Genomic DNA, 26,175 nt, shown 5'->3' with positions numbered 1-26,175 from the left:
AGAGAGAGGGTCATCGTGAGCCAAGAAAGTCAATGATGGTATCAGAAAAGGTGACCGAGAGGGACCATGAAATCTTCCTACACATAGGGAGTCAGCAAACACAGAAATCTAACCTGACTGCTGGCAGGCATTTGGGCCCCCGTGAGGTAGACCTGTCTGACCCCATCCACCCTTACCGGGTAGGTTCCCTCTGCCCCCAGTCTCTCTATCACCTTTATAAGGCGACCTTGTCAGTGCATTTGCTCAGTTGGTGCCCCCACGCCTAATGTATCCTCCCTCCTCTCCAGCAACCCAAACCTTCCTCATCCTTCAAGGGAGGTCCCCATCCTCCAAGAAGCCTTTCTTGGCCCTTCTGCTCCTTGCCCCCCCACCACTGTCCTGCCTCCTATAAACACCTAGACCATCTAATCTGTACCTTACATCTTACTATTTAGCCCTGTTCTATATTATTTATTGTTCTTATCTATTTCTTGGTCTTCTCTCTGCCCATTTGAATAGACCCTTTGAGAGAAGAGACCTTATTTTCTCCATTTTCATATTGTCTCTGTATAATCTAGTGTAGGACTGAACACCATAATAAAAATAACCACAAAAATAATAGCTCTCTTTTTTTTATTTTTCTTTTAAATGTTTGTTTATTTTTGAGAGCAAGAGGGAGGAGCATAGAAGGGCAGAGAGGATCCAAAGCAGACTCTGTGCTGACCACAGAGAGCCCGACGCAGGGCTCGAACTCATGAACCATGAGATCACGACCTGAGCTGAAATCGGCACTTAACCAACTGAGCCACCCAGGTGCCCCAATAGCTCCCTTTATACAGCCTTTCAGAGGCCTTTTTTTTTTTTTTTTTGTATATTATTTCATTTGCTCATCCCAACAAGTCTGCAAATTAGGAAATGAAAATAATGTACTCCTGACTCAGCCACATGATGCCTGGGGCCTCAGCCGGAGGCTAAAATCATCTGGTGGCTGGTGCTGGCTGCCAGCTGAGATTCCACTGAGGCTGTCGGTTAGAACACCCCCCACGTGCCCTCTCCATGTGACCTGGGCTTCTTCATGACATGGCAGCCTCAGGGTAGTTAGACTTCTTACACGGTGGCCCAGGGCTCCAAACGTGAGTGTCCCAGAAGAACTAAGGAAATGGTGTGGACTTTTCTGATCTAGTCTCCAAGGTCATGCAAGGTCACTTTCTACTGCATTCTACTGGTCACAAGTGAGTCACTAAGGTTGGCCCAGATTCAAGGCAAAGGCACATAGACCCTCGCTTCTCAATGACAGGAGTGTTTTAAAATTGCCTCAATTTCCCGTTGGACAGATAGAAAAACTAAGGCCCAGGAAGGGTAAGTGAGCTTGCATAACCCTATGCAGCTGACTGGAAAACAGCAGAGTCAAAGGCATCCCAGCTGCCTCAGCAAGTGTCATTCTGTCTGCACCTGGCAGGTGATATATTAATGGAGAATCTAGGGCAGGTGGCAGCAAGGTCAAGAAGGAGGGGGAGGTGGGGCACCCGGGTGGCTCAGTTCAGTTGAGTGTCTGACTCTTGATTTCCACTCAGGTCATGATCTCACAGTTCATGAGATCAAGCCACGCATCAGGCTTTGCACAGACAGTGCAGAGCCTGCTTGGGATCCTCTCTCTCCCTCTCTGTCTGGTAAATAAATAAATTAAAAAAAAAAAAAAAAAAGGAGGAGGGGGAGGGCCCAGTGGTCTTCTCTGCTCCAGGGGGCTCCTTGGATCCCTCTGACCATTTTGAACTCTAACCCGTGTGAGAGGTGCCCACTTTCTTGGTGCTGAGAAACAACTCTCTTAGATAACTAGGAAATAAATAAAATGAGAAGCTCAGCGCCAAATGTGCATGCTGTATATTGAGGAACATAAAGAGAATAGATCTGTCTGTGGCCTATTTCAGGGTCCGGGAGACAATCATGCAAAAGAGACTGGGGCTGAAGCCTGAGCTGGAGGCTGGAGGCTGGGGACCGGGCTGCAGCTGGAGGTTAAGTGCTGGGGGGCTGAGGTTGGGGAGTAAGACTCGGCACTGGAGGCTGGGACCCAGGAGTGGAGGTCTCTGACTGCTTCACTTTTCCAATATGGTCTGACACTCAACCCACGGTCTGCATGCTTATTCACACATCTGCTCAGCACTTGCCTGCAATCACTTAAGTTTTATTATTGGACTTGTCACCATATTAATGTAGCTGTACGCTTAAATTGATGGTAATTGTAAGTTTCCTGAAAAACCTTGGGTTTTTTGCAAGTATTAATTAACTGATTCACTTACATTAAAAACAATTATGTAACCGCAGACCTGCCTCCCTAGCTCTTCATGTCAAAGATGGGGGTTTCACGTAATGCATAAAATATGTCGATCAAAATTTCACAATTAAGGTCAATTTTCATTTGGAAAGTAAAGATAATTAACCGACTCGCACCTGTAATCTCCTGACATGTTTCAATTAAGAAAATAATTCTTTATAAACTTTGCAATCTGGACACTCAGAGAACATGTTAATACAGCTACTGATAAATATAATCATTAACAAAATAAATCAGGACCCCTGGCTGCAAATCTGAGGGGGCATCTGTTTTCATGGTAAGCCAATGACGCTAGAATTTGGGAATGCTTGTACAAAGGCCCAGCTGGGTCCTTAAGCAGCTGAGGAAAAAAACACCAGTGGCATTCTCTGGCCTGCCCCCGCGGTGAAGCCCTTCCCGCAGAAGCTGAACGTGTAAAGGTTTTTCACTCTTCCTCTGTTGCTTCCTAGCTGTGTGACTCTGGGCAAGAGACTCGATCTCTCTGAGTCTATGTTGCCTCATTTATTACCTGAAAAGAAATGGTATCAATCTCATATTGCTGCTGGAATTGTACATGAACTGATATCTAGGCAACATGCTCAGCACTATGGCCTGTGGTAGAACTCAGTAAAAAAGAGATGCTTTGGGTTCGTTGAGCCCAGGAGGGGAGGCGAGGAGAGGGAGGTGGGAATCTCTAGCTATAGAAACCTGGGCAAGCTCAGTCCTGTCTCCGCCCCTGCGGATGTGGATGTCCCATCTGTGGATGTCCTTCCGGGTGGCCCTCTGTGACCTCTCCCCCAGTGTGATAGGGTGAGATGCCAGCTCCCCAGCCCCATGCTCCCTCACACATGCTGGGAACTCACCTAAGGCCTCACACCCGCCAAGGTAAAGGACGGAGGCTCTGAGAGTCGAGGGTCTCGATCCATTTACTAGCTCTGTCCAAGGTCATGGCAAAAGAGCAAGTAAATCCCCCAGCCCACAGCTACCTTTGTGACAAGGCTCGCTTTCATTCCTGTCTGAGAAACCTTCTCCAGAAACACTAGAGATTCCCTGTTTCGCAGCTCCTAAGCCCCCCATGGGCAGTTGAACCCCCCAAACGATAGACCTGACTCCTTGAGACCCATCTGCAGAGTCGTCCAAAAACATTAACTTCTAGATGTGTGCAGGTGGCAAGATACAGGGAAGAGAACCTGCCCAGCTCAGGCCCACCCCCCACCAAATCTCCCCAAGTCTCTAAATGAACTTGGCCCAGCCCAGCCTCCCAGCCTTTGATTCTTCATCAGGAAATGGGGCTGATTAGAGGAACTCCAAGGTCCCTTGTGCTCCCCAGTTATATATACTTTTGTTTTCCTTTATTACCTCCTTCAGAATCTATTTTATTGTTTTTTACAAAGCCGAAGACTCAACAGAGGTGTTTGACATTCTTTTTTCTAAAAAGAAGACATTTAGCCCCTTGGACTGGGGCTTTGATATGTCTCCAGTAATGGGGCGGGCTTTTTCCCCTGACCCAGTCACCCCACATGACCGTGAATTTGTCTGGGAAATGATCTCTCATAGAGGTTCAGTGCCCAGTGAGGTCTCATGGGGTAGGTGGGGATCCAGACAAGGAGCCTGGGGGCAGGGATCAGCCCTCCCCCTGTGAGGTTGCCAGGCCAGCAGACTCGAAAGCAAGAGTTGGGAAGGGCCTTTCCCCACGGACCCTCAGTGAGTGGTGAGCAGCAGAGAGGAGGGAGGTGCTCTGCCACACCAGATTAATCCAGTTCAACATCTCTTTCTAGGACCCCTTGGCCTCTATACTCTCAGCAGAAGGCATCGCCATTAGGAGAAAGCAACTGTGGTCGACTAAGTTCTCATTGTCGCAAAGAAAGCCCCCTCTGCACACTAGTCACACTATTCTCCCCCTCCTGGGAGTCTGTCCACTGGCTCTCCTGCCTGACACCAGCAGCTGCCGAACCCAGCAGGATGGCAAGAGTGGTAGGATTTAAGGTCAAAACTCCCGGAACCCACCCTGAACCCACCCTTACCATTGATTCTCAAGCGGTCCCCCAAAGGCAGCTGTTGCGTAAATCCCCTGGCTCCGAGGAGGCTGTGGGGCAGCAAAGAAGGCTGCAGGGAGAAGAGCTTCTGACTGAAAGCCATGAGCCCCGGATGCTTTTGTCCATCTATTCAACAAAAGCTAGTGAGAGTCGACCAAGTGCCAGGCACTTTTCTAGACACTGAGGTTATAGAGGTGAGCAAAACAAATACGAACCCCACCATCACGGAGCTTACATTCTAGTAGTAGTCTGGCAGAGGCCATAAAAGAAACAAGTAAATAAAGCAGAGAATATGGAGAAAAATAAAACGGAGAAGATCCCCAGGGATGGGAGGTGTGCCTTTCCTTTTTAAATTTTTTTTCACATTTATTAATTTTTGAGAGACAGAGCTCGAGCAGGGGAGAGAGAGAGAGAGAGAGACAGAATCTGAAGCAGTCTCCAGGCTCTGAGCCATCAGCACAGATCCCAACGTGGGGCTCGAACCGTGAGATCATGACCTCAGCCGAAGTTGGACTCAACCTACTGAGCCATCCAGGAGCCCCAGGAGTATGCCGTTTTTAACAAGTGATCCGGGACCATCTCTTTGAGGAAGTAACATTGGAGCAAAGACCTGACATAGGTGAACTTCAGTCTTTTTTTTTTTTTAATTTTTTTAATGTTTATTTATTTTTGACAAGGAGAGAGAGGCAGAGCATGAGTGGGGGAGGGGCAGAGAGAGAGGGAGACACAGAATCCAAAACAGGCTCCAGGCTCCGAGCTGTCAGCACGGAGCCAGACGTGGGGCTTGAACTCACAGACCACAAGATCATGACCTGAGCTGAAGTCGGACGCTTAACCCACTGAGCCACCCAGGCGCCCCAGGTGAACTTCACTCTCGACTCTCATCAGTGGATCCGTGGGGAGGTGGGACAATCACTTTCCTCCTGGGTTTTCCTGGAAAATAATCAAACAAACGGGCTAACCTTAAATCAGTAACTTGCAGACATTTTTCCCCCTGTAGCAGGCACCTTTAGGGAAACGAAGAATTTACCCAAAGCCCTATAGATTAGGATAAAAGACAATGAGGACAGATCACCCAGTTAAATATGAATTTCCAGGAAACCATGAATCTTTTTTTTTTTTTTTTTTGGTATATCCCAAATATTGCATGGGACGTCTTCACACCAAAAAGTATTTATTATTTATCTGAAATTCAAATTTAACTGGGCATTTTGTCTTTTTGTTTGCTAAATCCCGCACCGTGGGAGCAGGGGAATCACTTCTCAGCGCTCTAGAGCTCCGCTGCCCAGCAGCCTCCCTGAGCCTCAGTTTCTCCGTGGGCAAGGCTTGGAAGGTATCGCAGAGAGAGAGTGATGGATCTTCAAGGGAAGAATGAGTGATCACCACATTCCAGAGCTCAGCCTGATGTAAATCCCAGGCCAGGAGCCCTCGGATCTGAAAAAGGTTTCACTAAAATACCCAATGAGAAAGCTTCCGGCCCAACGCCTGGTGGCAGCGGGTGCCCAGAAACTGTTTTGTTTGGGTCTTGTTTTCTGGAAAATCGCCTTGCCTTCTCCCGGGCCAGGCTTTCTGAAGGCCAACTTCCGGTCCATTTATCCCAGATGGCCCCTTAGCTCCACAGGGCCAGGAAAGGGTTGACAGAACATGTTACTGAGTCTGGGAAAGAACCCAGCAGAGTTTGGTGGTTTTCTCTCTTCCCGGAAGTTTGCTCATTCCTGGGCCGGTGGCTGAGCTAGGTTTGGCCCTTTCACCTTCATTTGTCTTGGAAGGGCTGGCCTTGGACTATCCCACCCAGTGAGCACTAAATTGGAAAAAACGGTGACATTTTTTAATGAAATGCAAAAATCCCTCAAGGCTAGATAAAGAGCAGAAATGCGAACTGCAAAATATCCGATGGTTCCCGGCAGGTCCTGGAAATGGTCTCTTAATGGCCAAATGAAGGAGAAGCAAGGCTTCTCCAGAGCCCGCAGCTTCAGAACATGCTGGAAGCAGCTGGGACTTCTCAGCTGGCAGCAAGCGCTTGTTTTGTCCCTGGGGTAAAATCAGTAGCCAAGGCGGTCTGCTCTCAATTACCTGCCCTGTGGCTTATCTGAGGTGGGATAACATCAGCATGAGGGAGAGGAGAATTGGGGACAGAGGGGAAGGGGTGACGGTGGCCCTGACCTAGCACATGACACCAGGACATGGACTGGCTCTGGCTTTCTCGAGCTGTGCGTCTTTGGGCAAGTAACCGGCCTTCTCTGGGCACTGGTTTCCTCAACTTAAAATGGAGACACTTGGATGAAATCACTTGACGTTTCCTCTCACCTCCAAATGAAGAAATAGAACATGTTATGGGAGCCCGTCACAGAGCTTGGGCCTCTCTCTCAAAAGGCAAAGAGATAAGAGTCCCAGGGCCGTTCTCAGTACAACTAGAGGTACTAAGTTACCTGTCACCAATCCTCCCACTTTCTGTAGCAACAAAATCCACGTGGCTAATCGGTATGTCCAATTCAGGGGACCCTACACGTCCCTTCACGACTGCATGTGTGAGTGCTTGTGCATGTGTGTCTGTGTGTGCATGTATGTGCCTGTGGGGTGTAAATGTCAGGCAAGCGTCCCACTATGCATTGTTTCTGCTCAAGAAAAGACTGCCAAATGGGTAGTTTATCCTGGAAACAGCCCGGAATATCTCACTAGTTCCCCAACTATGTGTTGTGTGGCCTTTTAATTTAGCCCTCATTCCAAATGCATGACACATCCTTTTGACACCTTAAAGAAATGTTTCTCAGATGGCAGGCAGGGCACAGCAGCTCCAGGCTGCAAAAGGAAAACACACGGCCCTGAAAATTAAAAGTGATTTAGGTCCTCTCCGGAAATGCCTTCCTTCAGGCTACTTGATGTGGTCATTTATTAAGTGACTTAATCAGGAATGTAACGCAATCTCAGAGCGATTAAGGCCCTTTCTGGGCACTCCTGGATCCTCCCAATTATGGGGGGGGGGGGTCATGCATTCATAAAAGGACTATCAGAAGAGAATCGTTTCCTAGGGCTAAGGAATGGTTAGCTGCTCAGCTAGAAAAGCCCTGTGTTGCTGAGAAATATAGTTAAATCACTAACTCCGGGGAAACGTCCCTCTGATTGAATTTAAGCAGTTGTTAACATGGTTTCACGTGCCCCACACCTGCCTCCTCACTTGAGACGAGTTAAGGTTAGAGAACCACAGCCCATCAGAGTATAAGGAATTCTCGAAGCTCTCCTTGTCCACGCTTGCCATCACTCCGCCAAGGAAGCACAGAGAATGACAGTGCTTAAGGCCATGTACCTTGTCTTTGCAGATCTGGGACCAGCACCCAGTCTCCCTTCTTGCATGTCAAGTCACGTGGCTACACTAAAGGGGAAAGGGACTCTCAGAGACTCTGTTGGAACGGTGAGGGGACACTGTGGACTCCAAATAACCGGATGCGGCTCTGGAGATGAGGAGGGACAAATGGACTCAATATTCCAGAGGAAGCATCCTGAGCAAGTGTAAATGGCTAAATGAATGCTCAGGGGAGGAATATGTTCAAAAATACTTACTGAGGGCCCACTATGTACCCAGAACTATGCTAGAAACCAGAAAAACAGCAGAGAGCACAGCCTCAAGCCTAGTGAGGGAGCTTACACTGGAGGAGGTGAGGAGGTAGGCAGAGAGGATAAGGGAACAAGCAGATGGTTGGATGGATGGATGGATGGATGCATGGATGGATGGATGGATGGATGGATGCATGGCTGCCACATTTAGAAAGCTAGGAGAGCAATAATGTAGGGGTAAGTTGGCGCCTGGAGTCCAGCCCCTCCCTGCAAGCGTGCAGCCCAACCAGAAACACCTCTCTGGCTCAAAACAACTTCAAGGGTCACCCAGTCCTCTATAATCAATACCCTATTTCCCATAGCCAGCGCTCCAATACTTGCCTTTCACCTCCGTCCTGGCTGATGTCATCACAGAGCCCCCTCACCACCACTGATGAAAACCCCACCTGCTCCTGGCCTGGAGCAGACACTGCTTCCCAGAATGGCCTTCCCCCCTGCCCTCTGCTTCTTGGCCAAATCCCTTCCCCTCTATTTAGCACCTCTGCTCACTCCAGGCCTCTCCTGCCCTACCTGTGCCACACGCCTGAGCTCTTCTGGGAGGTGTGCTACATCTGGTGAGCTGGCCTTGTCTTCCCCAGCCCCCGGCTAAATTGTCAGGTCACCAAGGGCAGCAGCTGTCTTCCCCCTCAGAGTCCCCACAGAGTGGAGCATGTGGCTGGCCACACAAGAGATGATCAATAAGAGACTTTAGGAATAACACCCGCTCTGGACAAAGTAAATGGAAGGAGAGCCCAGGGCAAGTCCCTAGGAAAGTCTGAAACCTGGGCTTTCCTCCTAGAACCTGTTTCACGCAGCCCCCTTCCCTCTACCCCTGCGGTGCTTTCCTGGAGGCTTCTCCTCGAAATCAGAGTTGGGTTGAGGCCTACCATGCTGGGCAGGGTTAGGGGAGGGGCCTCTTGGGCTGTTTTACAACAAGAACTACTCTTCTGAGCTGGCCAGTGACTCAGCATCTTGGATCTCAAATGAAAAAAACCTGTCTTCATCCTGGCACGCAGGAAGCACAGAGGGTCCAGCTGACTTTGCGAAGCCACCATGCCAGGCCCAGCCCCCAGCCGTGTCAGATCCCAGCACCTGAGGCATGCACTGTTCTGCCAGACTCCTAACCAGCCAGGAATGGGGAAACAGCACCTCCTATTGATGGGCTCAGTCATCCCATTTCATAGATGGAAAAGTTGAGATCTAAACATACCAAAACCTCCGAGGGCTCCCCAGGTTGTTCCTCTTTCCCCCTGATGCCTGGCTGGGGGTTCCTCTGACCAGGTGAAAGATGAAGAGTTAACTCTTATTCAAAACAGCCGCAACTCTGCACTGGAGGAAGAACCCCTAAATACACAGCGATTTCATGGGGGTCCTTAACCAGTTTTCGTTGCCTTTGGCATCTGGTGAATCTGCCTAGGCACCCCTTCTCAGAATAATATTTTCTAATGCAGGGGCATCTGGGTGGCTCAGTCGGTTAAGCGTCCGACTTCAGCTCAGGTCACGATCTTACGGTCCGTGAGTTCAAGCCCCACGTCGGGCTCTGGGCTGATGGCTCGGAGCCTGGAGCCTGCTTCTGATTCTGTGTCTCCCTCTCTCTCTGCCCCTCCCCCGTTCATGCTCTGTCTCTCTCTGTCTCAAAAATAAATAAACGTTAAAAAAAAATTAAAAAAAAATTTTTTTCTAATGCATAAAATATGATTGCAAAGAAAACAAATTATGTTGAAATAAAGTTACAAGAATAATTTTTTAAGTTTATTTATTTTGAGAGAAAGAGAGAGAACGAGCACGCTCACACCCGAGCACAAGCGGGGGAGGGGCAGAGAGAGAGGGAGAGAGAATCCCAGGCAGGCTGTGTGCTGTCAGTACAATACCGAACACGGGGCTCGATCTCACGAACCGTGAGATCACGACCTGAGCCAAGATCAAGAGTCCGAGGCTTCACCGACTGAGCCACCCAAGTGCCCCAAGTTACAAAAATAATTTTTTAAACGGATATAGTAACACATGCACTTCTTGATTAACATGTTAAGTTGTAAGATCTAGCAGCAGGTCTGATTGGTACTGTAATTTCCAAGTAGTGGTGAGCATAAGCATTTCAACGTGTCTGCCTCAACTTTAACGTGATACGAAAATACCTGTGTTTTCTGCTGGTGGGGAATGCCATAGATACTGCCCAACACTGCTATGGTTAAAGCCTACATTCTTTTTTTTTTTTTTTTAACATTTCATTTATTTTCAAGAGACAGAGGGACACAGTGTGAGGGGGGAGGTGCAGAGAGAGAGGAAGACAGAATCCGAAGCAGGCTCCAGGCTCTGAGCTGTCAGCACATAGCCCCCGATGTGGGGCTCGAACCCACCAACACGGAGATCGTGACCTGAGCCGAAGTCTGACTCTTAGCTGACTGAGCCACCCAGGCACCCCAAAGCCTACATGCTTAAAAAAGCAACTAGATTCCAGTTAGGGGTTGGTGACGATAAAGATGAAATTTTTTTCCCATCCAAGTTCACGGATAATTTGACTGCTGTCCACTGGACTCCTTAGGCAGCACTGTCAGTGACTGACTACTTAAAGGTGGCCTCATAGGCAAAAGCCTGACGTCCTCCTATCCCAGACTTAGGACCGAGCTCACTTGGAGACACTGAAGAAAGCATGTGCTGAATTGAATCAAATACTTCTCAGCTCCCACCGTGGGCGAGGCATGGATAACACACTATGCCCGCGTCCCTGTCCAGCTCACTCTTGAAAGTTCGGGGCTTTTCATAGAGGGGCTTTATTTTCATGAATATATATTTGAAAGCAGAGGGAGGTGTTAGATAACAGACCCTGCGCCTGCTAATGGGAGACCTGTGCAGTGGCAGGAAACGTTCAAGAACAGTTCATCCTTATGAAAATATCCTCCCTCTGACACCAGCCAGCCTGGGAGACGCGGGAAGGGGCAGTCGGAAATGAATCTCCGTTTGAGAATGAGCCAATTATTTCAGTGAGGCGGTTTCACTCCTGCCCCCGCCATGGCTGAAATAAAACACCGGTGAGGTGTTGTTGCACGGGCTTGTCCTCGCATCCCAGCTCAGGTTGCCCCCCAGGGCCGGTCCGGAGGGGGCGGAGGGTCCCGGCTTGGGAGCAGCGCTCGGTCGCACAAGCGCCTATTAGCCCGCCTGGCACCTGGGCAGTCTTCAGGACCCCCTGCCCCGCTTTGCCCCTGCCAAATCGTGCCCGATGTACTCAACATTAACTGAACAGTCATATTGCTCAGAGGAGCAAGACAGGATAGTGGTTACAGGCTCAGACTTTGCCAGCAGACCTCAATTCAACTCCTTCCTCTGCCACTTTAGTCATTCAACCTCTGTGCACCACGGAGTACCCACTTTACCGTCTATAAGATGGGCCTAATAATAGTATCCACACTGGGGAGTTGTCGGGGAAATCAGTGAGATCCTGATTCTAAAGCCCCTTGCTCAGTAGTAAACATGCAATGAAGGACAGCTGTTATTTACAAATGAACAAAAACCTGTTTTTGAGCTCCTGCTGGAGCAAGGCACCTGTGGGATTCTGGGCCATTTCCATGTTCAAGGATGGGCAAGGGTTGGAAGGGAGAAATTACTCAACTGGTTAATTATTTAAAGTGTATTTGCTTATTTTGAGAGAGAGAGTGGGAGAGGGGCAGAGGAAGAGAGAGAGAATTCCAAGCGGACTCTGCACCGTCAGCACAGAGCCCTACATGGGGTTTGAAATCAAGAACCGGGAGAAAGGCTCAGTCCATGACCCCAGAAGGGTGCTAGAAACTCCAGGGAAGCACCAGGCCTCCAGCGTTTGGCCGTGCCCCAGCTGCCTTCCAGCTGCCCACACCACAGACCCAGGGGTGGGGGGTGCAGGGCTGGGGGCTGGCGTTTGTGAGTTCCTGCAGTAGAATGCCATACAGATGAGCATTTTATTGGGAAGAGGACTTTCCTCACCATTTCCAATGGGATCTCAGAGCCCTGTAGGTAGGAATCACTACTCTTCAGATTAGCAGGGTTTTCAGACTACTCTGCAAATACCAGTCCCTTGTCTGCAATAAGACTGCATTTGCCACCCGTGGCTGTCACCAGAGGGGGCTGGAATCAATGGGCATTGGTGGATTCTGAATATTCCTACATATTTTGGCTTTTCCCAGAAATCTCACTGTCTCACCTGGGGGAGCTGGAGGGAGAGATCCTGAACACAAAGCCTCGGAGGCCTTCCCAAGCACAGCTAAGGCAGGTAAGGAAGGCTCAGCCAGACTTCATTCGGTCTCGCTGATGTCTTGCCCTCTATCCTAATTCTCCCTGTTGTACAAACCCCACATCAAGACCACCTTTTCAAAGGAGGCTTCCTTGCCCCCCAGACACACAATATTTCCTCCCTCTCAACCTATGTGCCCCGTTTTGTTTTCTTTTCTATAGCTTCACACAGCTTGGTTCTGTTGCCCAACTAGCCCATTAACTCCTAGATGACAGAATGGTGTCCTCCTCTCTCCTTCCCCCAACAGAGCCTGGCACAGAGTCAGACATAGGGTAGAAGTGCCTTAAATACACCTTAGACTGATACTTTGGGAAAATAAGTGTATTTGTTTCATTGACCAGAATGGGATGAGATCGAATTGAGTTGAATTGCTGGTGGGCATCGTCAGTATTGTCGATGTCTCAGATTAAATACGAGCTGGAAAAAAAATCTAGTAGAAACTACAGATTCCTTAAGAACGGCCCTATCCCCAGCCACATCCCAAATAGCCACAAAATCTGTAACACGTTGAGCATCCAAATTTTCCCAATGAGGAGCACACCTGTTATTCAGAAGGAGAAAAGCTCAGTAATTGAATGTATTTACATTTTCTTAGTTTTAGCTTCTACCCCTTACCAGATGAGTCTCCTTCCCCCAAACCCCCAAAGTTATGACTAAACTCGTGGGGAGAACAGGCTTGGGATGACCCAGAGGTATATTCACCAACCCATTGAGGGTGAAATGGCCCCCATGACTTCAGGAGTAATTTTCTCATGTGAGTACAAATGTGTGTATTCATCATTCCCTATGAATATAAGTACACAGGTCTTTGTGTGTATCCTCATGTGTATGTGTGGGGACAGGTATTTGCCTATATACACATTTATTTATATGTGTGTGTGTATACATTCCTGTTTGTTTCCGTGTGTGTGTGTGTGTGTCTCCACATACCCTTGGAACAAGACCCTAAATTAAAGTCTTTCTAAGACTCCAAAATGGATCACTCAATAATCTTGTGGGCTTAATTTAAGACTTCCCCATGAGGAAATCTCATTTTATGAAATGCTCATGGATTTCATGGTCTGAATCTGTTCTTCATCTGTGCTAGTCTCTTCATGGTGCCTTTTCCCCGGGTCTGCCCTCGTCCCGGCTCTGGCTCCAGCCCTCCTCCTCTTTGCGACAGTCTCAGCTTAAGACAAGGAACCCTTACCCACCCGTATCACACCTTGCATCCATGTTAGACTATTTTTGTTCACTCTTCAGTGCTAACTTATTGCTGAAAACGATATATTTTTATTGTATGCCCTATGTAGTGAGTGCACGTCCTTTGAGGAGGAATGTGTTTGCTGGTAGTGCAATCTGCTGAGAATCAAGTGTCCTCATAGGCCTCTGTAAGTATTTATCAAATGCCAGAAGTATGAGGGAAGAGGAGGCTTGAGTCTCACAGCCATAGGTGGAGATGATTGTGTTCATAGCTCATCGCAGACCCACTCAGAGAAGAACCTGAACTTCCGGGGTCAATGCTGGATCAATGTGCCCGGTATGGCTGGGAATATATACTCAATAGTATGTGATTTCTTCCCTGGATGTGTACATATGTCTGTATGTGGGGCGTGGGGTATGTGTGTGATGGGCAACACCCCATGATGTCTGGGTTTTCAAATACTCCCAGGGTCTGGATATTGACTTTGGCCAACATGGATTAAAGGTGGAGCAAATTCAGCTTATGGACTCTAAAATAGTGAGTCCTATGTGGTCAGAAGCTCAGAAGAGCACTTTCAAAAACCCAGATCATGCCGGCTCCCATGGGGGATCCAGCATTTATTTCCAGCCACCTGCTGGGACAGGGTGAAGGGTCTTTGGGATGCTGTACATGATAGGCTAGATATTAAAAAGGGAGGGGTGTGGCAGAAGTGGAGGAGAGGATGACTCAGAAAGATTCGTTTGCAACTATAGCCCTTACGTCCATTTTGCAAGCTCCTCTTAGGCAGCATTAATTCTGGCTGAACAAACTTGTAACAACACTGAGAGTTTACCAAATGGTTCATGGATAGAGTTACATTTAGCCTTCACAATAACCTCATGAGGCAGCTGTTCATATGAACCCATTTGCAGAAGAAGAATGAAATATTGTCCTAATTTAGGCAGTCCCAAGGAAGCCTTGAGCCACCATGGCATGGACCAGGGAAAGGAATGCAGCTCCCTTAAGGGTGGGGAATTGTCCCAGCTGGGTTGTGGCCCATGGTGGACAGCATGTAGGCAATGTCTGAGGTACAGTGGGGACTGGGGCACTTAGGGTGGATTCCCCACGAGTATGTGAACCGAGGAGCTCTAGTCTAGGGGGTGGCAGGAATTGGGGAAAGTACTATCCAAAGCCAGATAGAGGGCAGCTCAGAGTTCCAGAAGCTAAGATCTATCAGAGTTACTCCAGCCAGTGGCTGTGGATGTGGGCACAGTGTCTGCCTGCCCCCCTTAAGGTGAGAACGCAGATATTAAGGGCCAAGGCAGGGAGGCTGGGGTTTAGGACAGGTATTCAGATCCAAGAGAAAATTGGATTGCTAAGAGGAAAGCCAAATGATCAATTATCAATTGCTGTGTAGCAGTCACTCCAAAACTTAGTGGCTTAAAACAACAGCAATCATTTATTTTACTCATGAATCTGCAACTGGGACAGGGCTTGGCAGGGATGGCTCATCTCTGCTCCTTGTGTATCATCCGGGACAATTTGACTAGAGTTGGAAGATCCACTTTCAAGATGGCGCACTGGCATGTTGGCAAATGAGTGCTGGTTGCTGCTTGGAGCTTAGCCAGATCTGGGGCAGGGCAGTGGGGGAGGACTCAGCTCTTTTCCACAGGGGCCTCTCAACAGGGCTTCCTTACAGCTTGGTGGCTTGTTCCAAGAGCTAGTGTCCCAAGATAATAGGGCAAAAGCTGTATTGCCTTTCCCGACCTGGCCTCAGAAGTCATATGACATCATTTCTGCCATTATTACAAGCCTATTACAGATTTAAGGGGAATAAACATAGACCATCACCCTCTTCATACACACACATACACACACACGCACACACACACACACACACACCCCTCAACAAGAAGATTATCAAAGACACAGTAAAAGAAGGGTACATGGGATTGAGATATTGCTGTCGCATTCTTTAGAAAATCAAATCTGCCACACAAAGGTAAATTACTCATACTACTGCCATCATCCCTTTTCAACAAGTATTTTTTTGAGAACTTACCATCTGCTAACCGAACCAGAGGACCCAGTCCCTGCTTTCAAGGAGCTCACAGACTGATAGGTAAGATATAAAGGGGTTATCAAGAAAGCAGGGATAGAAGGAACATACTTCAACATCACAAAGGCCATATATGAAAGACCCACAGCTAATATCATCCTCAATGAGGAAAAACAGTTTTTCTCCTAAGGTCAGGAACACTACAGAGATATCCACTCTCACCTCTGTTGTTCAACATAGTACTAGGAGTCCTAGTCTCAGCAATCAGACAACAAAAAGAAATACAATCCATACAAATTGGCAAGGAAAAAGTCAAACTTTCACTGTTCACCGATGACACGATACTCTACGTGGAAAACCAAAAAAAAAACTCCACCAAAAAATGGCTAGAACTGAAACATGAATTCAGCAGAGTCGCAAGATATAAAATCAACACGCAGAAATCTGTTGCATTTCAATACACCAATAATGAAGCAACAGAAAAAGAAATCAAGGAATCGATACCATTTACAATTGCACCAAAAACCATGAGATACCCAGGAATAAACCTAACCAAAAAGGTAAAAGATCTCTATGTTGAAAACTATAGATCGCTAATGAAAGAAATTGAAGACACAAAGAAATGGAAGAATATTCCATGCTTATGGATTGGAAGAACAAATATTGTTAAAATGTCGATACTACCCAAAGTAATCTACAGATTCAGTGCAATCCCTACCAAAATAGCACCAGCATTCTTCACAGAGCTAGAACAAACAATTCTAAAATTTGTATGGAACCAGAAAAGACTCCAACTAGCCAGGGTAATACTGAAAAAGAAAACCAAAGCTCGAGGTTTCACAATTCTGGACTTCAAGCTGTATTAGAAAGCTGTAATCATCAGGCAGCATGGTACTGGCACAAAAACAGACACATAGATCAATGCAACAGTATAGAGAACCCACAAATGGACCCACAAATGTATGGCCAACTAATCTTTGACAAAGCTGGAAAAAACATCCAACGGAAAAAAAGACAGCCTCTTCAGCAAATGGTATTGAGAAAATTGGACAGAGACATGCAGAAGAATGAATCTGGACTACTTTCTTACACCATACACACACACACACACACACACACACACACACACACACACACACACAAAATCAAAATGGATGAAAGACCTAAACGTGAGACAGGAAACCATCAAAATCCTAGAGGAAAACACAGGCAGCAACCTCTTTGACCTCAGCCACAGCAACTTCTTACTAGACATGTCTCCAGAGGCAAGGGACACAAAAGCAAAAATGAACTATTGGGACCTCATCAAGATAAAAAGCTTCTGTACAGTGAAGGAAACAATCAGCAAAACTAAAAGGCAACTAATGGGATGGGAGAAGATATTTGCAAACGACCTATCTTTTACATGGCTAGTATCCAAAATCTATAAAAAACTTCTCAGACTCAACACCTCAAAAACAAATAATCCAGTGAAGAAATGGGCAAAAGACATGAATAGCCACTTTTCCAAAGAAGACATCCAGATGGCCAACCGACACATGAAAAAATGCTCAACATCCCTCATCATCAGGGAGATACAAATCAAAACCACAATGAGATACCACCTCACACCTGCCAGAATGGCTGACATTAACAACTCAGGCAACAACAGATTTTGGAGAGGATGCAGAGAGAGAGGATCCCTTTTGCAATGCTGGTGGGAATGCAAACTGGTGAGCCACTCTGGAAAACAGTATGGAGGTTCCTCAAAAAATTAAAAATAGAACTACCCTACGACCCACAATTGCACTACTAGGTATTTATCCAAGGGATACAGGTATGCTGTTTCGAAGGGACGTAGACACCCCAATGTTTATAGCAGCACTATCAACAATAGCCAAAGTACGAAAAGATCCCAAATATCCAATGACTGATGAACGGATTAAGAAGATGCGTTATGTATATACAATGGAATACCATCCGGTGACGAAAAAGAATAAAATCTTGCCATTTGCGACCACGTGGATGAAACTAGAGTGTATTAGGCTAAGTGAAATAAGTCAGTCAGAGAAAGACAAATACCATATAATTTCTCTCATGTGGAATTTAAGAAACAAAACAGATGAACATAGGGGAAGGGAAGGAAAAATAAAATAAGATAAAAACAGAGAGGGAGGCAAACCATAAGAAACTCTTCAATATAGGGGACAAACTGAGGGTTGCTGGAGGGGGTGGTGGGTGCGTGGGGGCATGAGCTAAACGGGGGATGGGCATTAAGGAAGGCACTTGTTGGGATGAGCACTGGGTGTTATATGTAGGTGAGGAATCACTGGATTCTACTCCTAAAGCCAATACTACACTGTATGTTAACTAACTTGAATCCAAATAAAAATTAAAAAAAAAAAAAAGAAATCAAGGGGTTATGGTACCATGAGATGGTGTAATGGTGGGAATGAGTATAGGAAGGTGACGTGGGGACTGGAACAGGGCCGCAGCCCCAACCTGGGGGAGGAAGAGTGTCAGGAAAGTTTTCCAGAGAAAGTAACATCTCATCTGAGTCCTGAAAAATAAGGGGTTTGGGAATCAGGGAGAGGTTTCCAGGGAGAGGCAACAGCACATACAAAGATCCGCAGGAGGGAAAGATACCCCTCAGCTTTGCTGCAGTGACAAACAACCCCCAAATCTCAGAGGTTTACAGCCATGCACATTATTTCTCGCTCATATTAAATGCAGGCTGCAGGCCAGCTGTGCTTTGAGCTGGGGCTCCGCTCCATCTTCTCTTTCATCCTGTAACACAAGCTGGAGTGACACCTGTCTGGGGGTATGAGAGCAAAAGAAGAAAGAGTCCTGGTGGCAACGTACAATGTCTCTAAAAGCTTCTGTTCATCCACTCGCATTTATTAGTCGACCCTGTCATGTGGCCAAGTCCAGGGCCAATGAGGCAGGGACGTAGGCTTCTCCCATAAAGGAATAAGTAAGTGGTGATAGATATGTATGACCGGAGTGGAAGAGCCCATGGAGATCACTCAGGATGGCTGAAGCCTTGAGGAAGCGATGGGCATCTGGATATATGCGCAAAGTCCGATGACAAAGGACCTCAGAAACCATGCTAAAGCGTCTAAATTTCATCCTGAGGTTAACAGGTGCCATTAGAGGAATGTAAACACGGAGTGGCACAATCATATCTGTGCTCTAAATTGGTGGCTCTGGCTGATTCTTGATAGAAGGGTTAGAAAAGGCATCACACTGGGGAGTGGGGAGAAAGGAAACAATATTTGTTTAGTCCCTTTTATGTGCCGGGCACCAAACCTCCACATTCCATAGAAGACTAGAATAGTAGCCCACCCATCACCTCATTCTTCCATGTCTGGACGCACAGTCTCTGCAGATCAGGCACTGGGCCATACAGTCCCTCCCCGCCCTCCCCCACGCAACATCACCGACTGGAGTGGGAATCACCTGACCAAAGATGAGCCTAAGATTCTCCACCCCCCCCTATCCCTCTGTCTTCCTCTTCCTCTCCTCCTGTCCTTTCCCTCTCCCTCCCTCTATCCCCTGAATTCTGAACGGGTTGGGGGGGGGGGCAGAGATTTCAGAGTGCCTCCCGAGTGGCTGAACGAGGGACTCAATGAAAAACGAGGGAAGTATTAAAAGGAGTAGCAACAGGGAAAGCTTCTCTTCAGAGAGAAAACAAGCATGCTCAGATGGGAGCGGAGGAGAGATGACTCTGCCATCGGGAGGGAGGAAAAGCTTTGATTTCTAACTACTGTCCAGTTTCTGGTTCCATCCCTGTTAAGGACAATGGGGTTCCCCGCCCTTGAATCCATGTGCTACCCCTGAATCCTTACAATAAATTTATTCTTTTGTTTATTCTATTAGTCCGAGTGGATTTCTGTGATTTGCACCTCAAAGTACCTTGACTAAGATATTTTAATTCTCTGAGTCCCCCTAAGTTCACCCCAGGCATAATGGGGCCATGAATCCATCCAGACTTTACCAGCTTGGGACCACGGCTGCTGTACGGCCTGTCCTGGTCGCAGTGGGCTCCTGCCCGGCAGGGGCTCACATAGACTGAAGGTCACGAGCCCCAGGGCCCGGTGGTTGAAACCTCAGGAGGGCAGAGATGGCTTTTCCTAGAACCTAGAGCCGTCTTCCTGACACCTGCAATGAACTCTCAACCACTGGGAGCTGGAAGTGCCCAGGGAGCGGAACTTGGAGTGGAAAGGACTGGGGGTAGGTGGGGAGAGCTTACTGGTAAAGCTGCCCCAGTGAAGTGGGTCAAAGCCAAATGGCGGGAGGAAAGAACTCAGGTTTTCCATAGCTGCTGGACTTGTACTTAACCTCTCAGAGCCTCAGGGTCACCACCTGTAAAATGGAGCTGTAGGTGGGCCTCGTGCATGGAAGAATCATGAGATTATGTGAGATATCACGGTGCCCAGCATATAATAGCCATTCAGCAAATTCTTCCTATTATTATTATCCTATTATCTTGCTATTATAGAGGAACTAAGGGCAGTAAGGCTTATGGTTTATAGTATGGGTTTTGGCATCAAGGACTGAAACTTCAGAGGCTTTTTTTTACCAGCTGCATGGCTGCATTGGTCAAGTTGCTTAACCTCTGAGCCTGTCTCCTCCTCTGTAAATGCTGATAATACCCATTTTATAGGGTTATTGGGAACCAGAGGTTGCATTACCTTTATCCCTAATCCCAAATGCAACTGTATTCAATTCAACAAGAATTTGTTGAATGCTTATTGTGTGCCAAGCACCGGGTCATTATTCTCATTTTACAAATGAGCAAAATAGGCTCCAAGACTGAGTAATTTACTGAGGTGGTGGGTCTGGATCAAGGGCTCAGGCCTGTCTGATGACAAAGGCCGTGCCCACTGCCCTACTCACCCTACTTTCCCCAAATGTAAGCATTTACTAACAGCGCAACTATACTAGAACGATTGGAACAGAGACGGCAACTGCCAAGGGCCCCACCACACCTGTCATCACAAACCCGAATGCCACAGTGCTACCAGAGGACATCTATTTGAGGCTGACATTGACCTGGTCCCTCTGCAGCAGCCTCGCGCACAGGTTGTCCTAAGCTATGTGCCCTCCCCAGCAGGGCTGTATCTTGTTTCTACCTACTTTAGTAGAGCATTTGCACAGCACTGTGCATAAATTAATTAGCACACATGCTTCTATAAGAAACAGCCCCTGGATTTTAGCCTTAATTCACAGAGACAACAAAATAAAGTATTGGATTTCCAAGTTAAGAACAATCTGACTTTTTTCAGGTTCCCTTTCAAGAAATGCAGAACTTGATGGAAAACCCTGTGTGACTGCTTTCAATGGCTGGGTGAGAGTGCCCTCTTGCTCAGGTGCTACCCAAATCAGGAGAGCCAAGAGCAGGCACCAGCCAGGGGGAGGGGCTATCACTGATGAGCGGGACTGATGCATTGTAATTAATGCTAATAAAAATAGATACTGCAGGAGAGAGTAGTGCCAAGCCAGGAATCCCTACTCCCGGATAGAATTTCTCACAGGTAATGGAAAGAAGAAGAAGGAAAAAAAAAAAGTCACTTCTTATAGGAAACCTGATCTACACGTTGCCTACAGAGGATTTTTGTAAAGTAACTAAGGAAATGCAACTAAAGACAGCAGCCCCAGAAAAATTAGACTAACTCTGCGTTGAAAACTTTCTTTCCTGCAACCCAAGGGAACCTGGTAACGCCATAGGCAGTCAGATACACTCAGAATTTCTAAGAGCAGCGCGTTCAGTCTGCAGCTTCTATGCAGCCCTAAGGGGACTCCAACACCCAGTGCTTCTGGTTGGAGGAAGCCGACACAACGCTGAGACTTCCCCTACGACGAAGAGAGCTAGGAGGGAAGAACGGGAGAGAGGGGGAGGAAAGGGGCCATTTTTCTATTGGCCTGGTACTTGGCAGTTGCTGCTGTCAGTCAAATCCCACTGGTCATTCTGCCGTCCATACAAACATTCCCCGGGCGCCCACGGTGTGCAAGGCAGATCCAGATTCTCCGGGAGGGGGCGACGGGATAAGAGGGTGAAATGCTGGTGTCTGTGCCCCAGGGATGGTGTGATCAGACCATGGCAACCTAGTGCGCCTCCGAGGGAGCGCGCCCCACTTCTAGTGGCCTCTCTGGCAGCGCAAACGTCCGGTTAGTGCTGGGGGAAGTGGGTAGGGAGGAACCAGCGGGCCTTCCCGGCGCCCTCTGGCTGGTCCACTAGAGGCCTGGGGGGAACTGCGACTCACCCAACGACCTGGACTCTGAGACCTGCCGCTTGGGGGCGCTCGCGGGCAGACCCTGCCGAAGGCGCGTTTAGGGACGAAAAGGACCTCTGAGGCTCCTACGAAAAGAAAAATACCAAAAAGAAAAACCGGGCGGCGGATTCAGGCGGCTTCCTGAACCCAAAGCCGAGAGTCTGGCCGCCTCCCCCGGATGCCCGGCCCGCCGTGCCCGCGCCCCAACCTCTCCCCAGGCAAAGGGGCCCGGCGTCCCCTGCCAGCCCGGGAGGGAGCGTGGCGCGAGCAGGAAGGGACCCCAGCACTGAGCCGTGACCGCGGGCGGGGACAGAAGGCCGCGAGCCAGGCCGGGCGTCGTCGGACCGCGGGCAGCGCCCCTGGCGTGGGTACCCGCCTCGGGTCCCGCTTGGTCCCCGCTCGGTCCCGGCACCTCCTCGGGCCGAGTCACCGGTTTACCGACCTCCAAACCGGCCCCGAGCCCTAGTTCTCGCTCTTTTCGTTTGAACAAGAGCCCCTGTGAGCCTGTGCGACCTCCAACCCGTTGTCTCCGGAGGGCCCTCTAGACTGCCCCGTGGGTCCTGAGCAAAAGCCCCAGAGAAGGACGGTACTACTCCGGCCTTTGGGGGCCTGTGACCGTGCAGGCATGTGCGGCGCCGGCGACGCCCGGAGTCGCGTCGTTACGGGAGGGCTGCGGCCGGGAGCCCAGTGCCCGAAACCTTGCCCGGGGCTGGGGGCGCCGTGGGGGCCACTTTCTGAAATGGAGATTCACGTGAGCGGAATGCCTGCGCCTTGACTGCCCCCAAACGCTGGGCAACACAGACCGCCATGGGGTGCTGGGTTTTGCCAATACCCCCTCGGGTCCGCGAGGCAGCCACGCAGCCTGAGGGGGCGAAGGGCCCGGAGGCTGCGGCGGCGGGGAGGCGCCCAGAGTCTCAGCGCACACCAGCCCTGCTCCGCTAGCCCGCTTTCAACGAAACTGGCCTCCGAGGCCCGAGCCGGAGGCCGGGTCCCTCAGCGAGTTTGCTGCGGGAACAGCGGGCTCTGGGATTGCGGACGCCCGCTACAGTCCCCCAGCCACCCCGGGGCGGCGACGCCCCAGAACCCAACCCGGTGCGAGCTGCGGGGAGGGCCTGAGGCGGCAGGGCCAGGGCCAAACTCTGCCCAGGGGATTCCTGCAGCCTTTAAAGCCTGGAAAAATAAATAAATAAATAAAGATATTAAAAAAAAAAAAAAAAAAGCTTCTGGTCTTCTGGTTTGGCATAGAGCCCCCCCACCCCCGCACCGTCCCCTCTTCTGCTGGTGGAAATAGCCTACAAGCAGCTGCTCCTTAGATCACCCTCTTCTTTCCAAACTGGCCTCAACCCAAAGTCAGAGAAGCCCTTTGGGGGTTGGTGCGGCTGCTTTCTCCCTTTCCCAAAAGTTCTGCTAGTGGGTAATGTACTGGCCCTGGGCTGGGTCATCTGTGGGGGCCCGAGGGCTTTGTGCTGGGGAGCTTCCAGCCCAACTCCAGACATAAAGGCCCCAGACTGTCCCTGACCAAGAGTCAGGGGCAAAGGCATTCTGTCAGAGTGAGCTCATTGGAGCACACCCATCCACCTGTGCTGCTGCCTTCCAGAAAGTCCCATCCCAAGGGACTGCCAGCACACTTTGGAGGTCAAAGGAGACATTTCAGTGAGTCCCAAATTTCCACGTGTCTGCTAAAGTTTTCTCCTTCCCAGCCATGGAGCTTCTCCTATTTGTGCTTGAAGAGATGGCAAATGCAGGCCTCCCCAGCATGTCTCAGGGAAAGAAAGAATATGGGATTGGGTAGATTGGGATAGGTTAGACCCAAGGCTTCTCCAGCAGCTGCTTTGAGCACTGGCACCGGGGGCTAGGATTGCCTTAAGGTCAGGCTGGCAAATCCTCCCCCAGTCAGCTCCCCCGTGCTCTGTCCTGTGGCAAAGCCTTCCAGGGAGGGGGCTGGACAAGAAGGGGCTTCAGATTGTGAAGAGAGCCCAACTAAGCTTGGAACCCTTTTAGGGCAGGCCCTCAGCTGTCCCTGCCGGCAAGAGGTTCTAGCTCAGACCTGTGAGAACTGGGTTTCTGCAAACATGGGAGGAAGGGGAGAGTTGGTGGCATGGACACACACCCATACATTGGGTGATGGTGTTCCAGGTTTTCTGTGCTTGCTCTGTGATGGCTTTTCACATGGCACCCATGATATTATCCAGGTCAGCATCTGTTCTCTTGGCACGGGTACTCTTGGGTTTGGCAGCCAGGGGCCCCAAAGAGGGCAAAGCTGGAAAGAACAGTGAGTCTGAAGTTCCAGAAAATCTGCCTTAGCTGAACACGGCAGGACCCAGTCCTGGAGAAAGTTCAGTCTTGAAGCTCCAAGAGTCCAGGGAGGGGGACATTCATAGTGGAAGCTGCGGCTGAGGATGCTAAGGTTACCCGCTTTTTCAAAGTTAGGATTCTCAGACCCGCCCCCAGCTCAGAATCAGCGGCGATGTGAAAGATCACGCAAGCCCCATCTAAGAGTGGGAGAAGGTGAGGTAGAGCAGACCATAAACTGGTCCAAAGCCTTACACCAGGAACTTACTGTCCAGTCCCACTCACTGGCCCCAGACCATGGTGCTCCCCCACAGCCCCAGCCTGTCCTTGCCAAGAGGTAGGATGGCCATGGTGAGAGCTGGGACCAGCCTGCTGTCATTATCCTTGTGGCTGAAGATGAGGTCTTAGAAAGAGTAGGTTGCCCATTCTTGGGGGTCAGCAAGGTAGACTCTGAACGTTAGTGAGGCCAGGGGTAAATATTTCCCCCATGTCTCCCAGAGTCCTCTAAGACCGACTCTTGCATGAACCTTGTGTGGCAGCACGCAGGACTCTGCATAGGGTGGCCTGGATGCAGCAGGCCCCCTCCCAGACAACAGACACGGCTTCTGAAGATGCCACCTGGATTTCTGCAGGGAACTGTCCCTGGCACTGGCTTGGAACCTACTTTGACAGCCCCGGTCTCAACACACACAGGAGGAGGCGGGAGAGGCGTCCAAAAACAGGACTTAGGGCGAGTCCCCCCAGGGTTCCACTTTTTCATGTCTGCAACTCCCCCGGAAGATTTCTAGAATACTAGAGCAGGAGGAAACTTTTGGAAATCTTGCTAAGGAAATGAACACTTACAGAAATAAACACAAGCTTTTCTCATAGACACCAAGCAAAGCAAAAACTTGAACCCAGGGTTCTACCGTCTCCCATCCGGTGCTCCTAACACAAACTGCAGAGAAAATGTAAAAGGGTGGGAAGGAAAAGAGATGTGGCCTAGACACCAGTTCCACAGTTCCAAGCTGAGGGCAGAGCCCAGGCTCGGTACTGGCTTGGGTCCTGGAACTGGGAGCAGGGTTGACTCCAGCCTCCAACAGCTCAGAGCAAAGAAGGGAAACGGAAGTGGAAAGGACCAGTCCGGGAAGAAGCTAAGCCCCGGGCTTTTTCAAAACCGTAGGAACAGCAGTAACACCGCCCCCCTTCTGCCCCCAGATCCTCCATCTACTCCCCCTGCCCTCCTCCCAGAGAACCAGCACCACGTGTTCCCACACGCGCCCTTGCAAAGACGCACACACACAAAAAAACAGGATCCCCCTTTTATCACCCTTATTCCGGAGCTCAGTGATCTTGTTCCCAGGCTGGAAGTGCCCGGAGCCGAGTCTGAGCTCAGAGGCCGGAGAAGGGGTGGGTCTTACTCCCACTCCGTCTTCCCCGACCACCCACGGGGTTAGCGCCACCATCGGCCTAGACTCCTTGCCCTCGCCTCCCCGTGGGCCGACTGCCCGAGCTGCAGATAGGGGTCAATTTCCGTAGAGGCCCCATGATAGTGCCTGGCGCTTCCCGTGGGGCCGTGGGACCCGTGGGGTTAAGTGTGAGTCCCCGCCTGGAGAAGAGCAGAGAGCGCCGAGCTGGGGCGGTACCGACCTCGGGGCAGCCGGCTGGGTTAGGAGAGAGAGTGGGAAGGCGGGATCCTCCAAGAAGTTGATTCTCAGGCGTCCGCCTGCGGCCACTGCCAAATCTTCTCCACTTCTGTCTCCTACTCCCTCCCCCTTTCCCTCGAAGACCGCCCAGGTCCGGAGTTCCTAGGATGGGGGCGGGGCGCTGTCCGCAGGAAAAGCCAAATCTTTGAGAGGCGCCCAAGCACGTCCAAACTCTCCCATCCTACTGGCCCGATCCTGGGCAGAATCTATCCCCAACACTGCGGCCCCGGGAGGACGCTGAAGACCCGGAGTGGGGGTAGGGTAGCCGGTAGGGCCTCGTGAAAGCTGCTCAAAATTTCTTCCCCCTCGAGGTACCCTCCACCCCCTTCCTCCCCTTCCTCCCGGCACCCTCTTAAACAGTCCCCCGCCTTCTGCTCTCCCCTCTTCCCTCCCCACCCGGTTCCTCCCCTTTTCTTCTCAGCGCGTCTCCACTCCGCCCTCCGCCCCCCCCCCCCACCCCGCGTCGGTCCCCTCCCTAGCTCTTTGGGCGTCCGCCCCGTCAATCACCACCGCCGCCGGCCTCTGCCCGGTCCTCTCCGCCTCCC

At 49.8% G+C, this 26,175-nt stretch overlaps 2 long non-coding RNA genes across 2 annotated transcripts; one reads left to right on the top strand and one right to left on the bottom strand.

Annotated features, from left to right (window-relative positions):
• Positions 1-12,926, top strand: LOC128311186 (uncharacterized). Its single transcript, XR_008289295.1, has 3 exons — positions 1-179; positions 12,072-12,157; positions 12,774-12,926. It is a non-coding gene; the product is annotated as an uncharacterized LOC128311186 (long non-coding RNA).
• Positions 4,846-25,979, bottom strand: LOC113603273 (uncharacterized). The gene is made up of 3 exons (XR_008289294.1): positions 25,575-25,979; positions 21,645-21,739; positions 4,846-5,259 (listed from the first exon to the last, which is right to left on the bottom strand). It is a non-coding gene; the product is annotated as an uncharacterized LOC113603273 (long non-coding RNA).
• Between the last annotated feature and the right edge of the window lie 196 nt (positions 25,980-26,175).

Source organism: Acinonyx jubatus, chromosome A3 (genome assembly GCF_027475565.1).
Source record: "Acinonyx jubatus isolate Ajub_Pintada_27869175 chromosome A3, VMU_Ajub_asm_v1.0, whole genome shotgun sequence".
In the NCBI taxonomy this organism is placed as follows: domain Eukaryota; kingdom Metazoa; phylum Chordata; class Mammalia; order Carnivora; family Felidae; genus Acinonyx; species Acinonyx jubatus.
Note: the sequence above shows the minus strand (reverse complement) of the source record. Positions and strands in the feature narration are given on the sequence as shown.